General features: G+C 41.5%; 1 long non-coding RNA gene across 2 annotated transcripts; it reads right to left on the reverse strand.

Annotated features, from left to right (window-relative positions):
• Window positions 1-751: 751 nt before the first annotated feature.
• On the reverse strand, window positions 752-4,000 carry LOC123169818 (uncharacterized). Of its 2 annotated transcripts, none has more exons than XR_006484959.1 (4): window positions 3,833-4,000; window positions 2,619-2,737; window positions 1,401-1,774; window positions 752-1,052 (listed from the first exon to the last, which is right to left on the reverse strand). It is a non-coding gene; the product is annotated as an uncharacterized lncRNA (long non-coding RNA). The 2 variants fall into 2 exon arrangements; XR_006484960.1 differs by having other exon boundaries at window positions 3,807-4,000.
• Window positions 4,001-4,933: the final 933 nt, after the last annotated feature.

Below are 4,933 nucleotides of genomic sequence, written 5' to 3' on the forward strand. Positions count from 1 at the left end.
CTTGCCCGGCGCGACGGTGTCCCATAAACACATCCATGATTTGTGGTCCTGCATCGAAGATGAGGATTCCGGCCGGCCTGCTTTGAGGCGTTTCTGTTGCATCCGCAGGTGGTAGGCGGACCGCACTGTGAACACACCATTCTTGGTGTAGTTCCAAGCCAGGTAGTCCTCCATAGTCGGTCCACCAGTCGAAATCCGGGTAATCTCATCAGATTCATCCGGAGAGAGTATGGAGTGCGGATTTTGGACATACGAGCATCTGCCTCGTCAAACATGCGGTTCAAACAAACGAAATAATGCGCGGGGTGTGACTAACCGGTCAGATATATATATTAGTTACGTACTAGCAAAAAGGCCCGTGCGTTGCAACAGGAGGAAAATAGACATTTTTGGCCTTTTTGCTAGTCTTTCCCTCGTAATATGGAATACTCTGCAGGGGGCTAATCATCACAGAAAAGCATAACTCGGGGCCCCTAGCAGACTTGCACGTACTACTAAATATGCAATACTCGGCAGGGGGGCTAACCCTCACAGTTCGCTACTAACGCTGACAATATGTATCATGTCCTACAACTTTTGAATCGCAAAGGTCCTTAAGCTAGGACAAAAGTATATAGCTACATGAATGGGAGATCAACATGCTAAAGCATAGCACATCCTGTAGAATGGGAGATGTAAATCTCGAAAAAGAAGACATGATACTGAAAGATGAGCAACATCAGATCAATTATCAAAATTATGATCAAACACTGGAGATACAGGATATGAGAACAACACTGAGAATGTGAATGTTGTGAAACTTTAACATGATTATGCAGTACCTACTAAAGAGCACCTTTGTGACATGGAAGTAACTACCATATATATATGGTCATCCTTTTTCTCTGTGAGCAGATCCAAATCAACCAAAGATATATGAAACAACCCGTGTCTCGGTAGGCATATTTGTAATCGACATATTTATCGTATCTTGATGCTTCACTCTTGATTCTCTTGAATCCATCAAGAATGGTCTTCTGTGCGCAGACTTTTGTCCTTCATCTACTAAAAACCTGATGTCACCAAAAAGACGGATCAGCTTGTACACAAAACATTACATCACTGACAAATTTCTAAGATCAATATATACTCCTCGTTGTGAAGAGTTAGAGCATATCCAAACTGAGAAGGGATAAAACATATTCAAACTCCTAGAGAGACGTATGTATTTCTAGGAAGCTTAGGCCGGGCTACAATTATGTATGTAATGCCTCAGGAAAATCAAATAAAACAACAGCAAGGGCTACCTCACCCTTTGGTGCAACTGTTGCACAATGTTGATGCCTGGGAGGAACATGCTGCCAAGAAACGGAAGTTGTGTTTTCATAGAAAAACAACTTGTTTGTGACTGAAAGTATTACCTTGGGTGCGGTATGGGCTATCCTCATCTTGGTCTGCCGATGTGCTCTGCTCCGGCGGCAGCTGACGAGGTTGTTGTGGGGCTCGGGGAAGATGGCAAGGACGTCGGCCAGGATGGTAGATGAGCCTATCAAGCTCGAGGATGTGGGGCTTCCGAAATGGCAAAAGGATGCACGTGTTGATCCTCTCTTAGCAGGCGTCGTTGTTGAGCTGCTAATCAATTTTCTTCTCTTGGTCTGCTTCTGCTATTATGCGGACATGTCGTGCTTCATTTTAATTTCCATGTCGTTCTTGGACCATGACTGATGAATCGTCACCAGTCCTTTGTATGATCTACTACTACGTAATTGTTACTCTTGTTTCTCAACATTGTTTGCTGCAAAAATTAAAACTTTCAGGTGCAGATTCACCAAAATGTTAGGGAAATATTCAAAATATTTTCTTTTGAGCATTGTTCATACAAAAACTGACATTGTAGGTTGGATTGCTAGCGGAAGGTGCTTTAGAGATCCAAAAGAACCGGAAATGTCCAAGGATCGTTTACACACGTGCACACACAAATGGGCACACTGCCAAAATATATGACCTTTTATAGTTTGTTGGACAGTGAAGATACTAAGATACTGGAATTCTAACCTTCAAAAAACTCCCAATCGTCAATCTGTATTCAGGGGCATTCTAGCTACTTCTCCCAATCATCAATCTGTCAGGAAACTAATTATGGGCTGCATAAGCTACGGGATACACAGAGATATGATGCACTTGTTGTTGGAGTAACCAGCAACCAAAACAGGCATTCATGCCCATCTTCTCTGAAGTTTTGAGGTAGCGGTTGCTCTACCACAGGTACTGCAACAGTAGAAGCATTGAGATTCTCTATTATTCTTGTCTAAAACCAAAAAGGAATGAGAAAAATAATGTTTGATAAAGATATTGCAATTCCTCTAACAAATTTCTCTGAAGTCTTGCTAGCTGGTATAAAATGCGAACTTATCATCACTGCCAACCACTAATGCCAATTCTTGACCTTGTTTCCCTCGAAAAGAATACTTTTCCACATGAAGTTATTTATAAAAGAGGGACAGCTTCCATGGTTCTAAAGTGAAAACTACACAATAATAAATAGCTCAAACTCATGCACACCATCAGCCAAATAACTACAGAGACTCCAAGTGGAACCATGTAGCACTGGTCTTACAAACAGCTCATTATAAACACACCTGGATCTGGGGCTCTTGCTCAATTGATCTACCAGCTTCAACTACCTCGTCTGCTGCTATCTTCCATATTTTAATCTCCTCTCCAACAGATGTCTTACGTCCATTATCAGACCCTCAACCTGAAGAATGTATCAAACACAATTATGTGATGCCTCATTGACTCCAACCTTCTTAAGAGTAGTATACTTGAAACATCATAATACACATGAAAACATTACACTTTCGTACATTATAGACAAAGTAATGGCTTGACTGAATTAATCAAGCACATGTTATGTTTGGTGTTTTGACAACAAGCCATACACAAAGAGTAAGAAACACATGTTATGTTTGCTACTCTTCCAACTCAGTAGCATCCCTGCCAGTATGGATCACCTAACTTTCTTCATAAGTGTGTCACTACCAGAAAAAACCTACAAACAAAAACTAACACCGCTGCGAGCCATGGCTGCTGCCATGTCCACGCAGTCATGCATGCTACGGATCTCAGGCTCGACCTCACATATGTCCTCCTTAACCGTGTAGCTGCAGCGCCGGCCCGGCAGCATGCCACTGCCAACGCCGCGCTGGTGATCAACATCAGGGCGACCTCGGCGTCAATGAAACGGTCTTTCCCCTGTTCTTTCAGCGGGAGGTATACTTTCGCAAAACTGAACCTCTGGACTTCTCATGACAAAATATTTGAACCCACCCGAGGATTTGAACTTAATTGGCGCATGTATACATTTTATTTTTTGGCAAGTAACTCGGGGAATGATCACCCTTTAATCTGAATAAGAAAGATACAAAAATCATTTATCACTCTACCCAAAGTTTGACCACTACTATATTGTTCCTGTAGTGTCTGGTTTATTCTGAAAAACTGTAGCACCATCATTAGCAATGTTCAGTAGCTCATTGCGTCTATATGAATTGGCTTCTCAGATCTATGATTCTACTCTTTTAAAATTATTCACTCTAGTCCTCATACAATGTGTGAGAAATCTGACAATATTTTTAGACCTTGAGAAGCATACTAACAAATAGGTGGCTCGCACAAACTTGCAAGGAGAGAGAGAGAGAGAGAGAGAGAGAGATGGGGCTGCACCGTTCGTTACCCATGAATATTTCTTGTGGGCATTGTATCAAACAGATGTCCTACAACTTGATGCAAAAGTAAACCTCATGTGGCTGGGTAAAACAACGAACCAAAGGAAGAGAGACGGAGCTTTCACCAGCAGGAGACGGGGAGGAGGAGATGGAGCCGGGAGGAGGTGTGTCCCAACGTGACCGGGGGCGGCGCGACTCGTCGGGAGTCGAGCAGGGAGGAGTCGCTGGGGCATGTGGGCTGGAGGAGGCGAGCGGCGCGTTGCCGGAGGGGCGGCGGCTCCAACCCTAGCTTGTTCGTGTGTGGGTCAAAGAAGGAGATGGGGGCGAGGAGTAAACAGCGAAACGTTTTTTTCAACACGGGCCGATGACAGCGAGGGAGTCGGGCCAGCGAAGCGGACAGGGCAAGCGGCCCACAGGTGAACGGATAAAATTCTGGAATTAAACGTTTTTGGATGAACTAGCAGAGTGGCCCGCTCGATGCGCGGGCTAGAACTTTAGAAAGTGTAATAATGATAATGTATTATTTGATTTGTTTAAATGAAGTTGGGACCACATGTGATGACATTTTCAAATATAAGACTTTTGACAAAAAAATCTTAAGTGTGTTAGCTTTTCTCATTGACATATAAATATGTAAGTGAAAATTATCTTTATTTAGTTACATTTATTTACTTATTATGCGATTGGAAATTATATAGTGAGAATACCAAACGGGTGACCGTGGGCATCATTTTTGGGCTATTGAATTTAAGGCGAGGATATCATTTTTAGCATATTGAAATTTTCATAAATATTTCTATGTTTTCATATAAAATATTGTGAGTTCTATGTTAATTACTTTGTGGCAATATATTAGTTCACTGAATTAAAGTTTAGACCTCATGTCAGGTGATAGTTTGTGTTTGACATTGGATGAGTATGGATTAGAGATTCGATAGTTCGTATAGAATATTAGATGTTTGGAGCAAAATAGTTCATCTGCATTGACATGCAGGTCATCGAATACTTTTATCTTACCTAGTATATGCGTGCCTCATTTACTCACTTCGTTCCAAGATAGATGATATCATATATAACAATATCTAAGATGAAAATTTGAGAATTTTTAGAATTTCTTGTGACAAATACATTTTCTGTTAATGATGAAATATGTTTGAACGGCAATCTAGTCATGTTGTTTTGTTTTGACCAATCCCAACATCTATTTAGATATCATACAATAAATA

Source organism: Triticum aestivum, chromosome 7D (genome assembly GCF_018294505.1).
Source record: "Triticum aestivum cultivar Chinese Spring chromosome 7D, IWGSC CS RefSeq v2.1, whole genome shotgun sequence".
Classification (NCBI taxonomy): Eukaryota; Viridiplantae; Streptophyta; class Magnoliopsida; order Poales; family Poaceae; genus Triticum; species Triticum aestivum.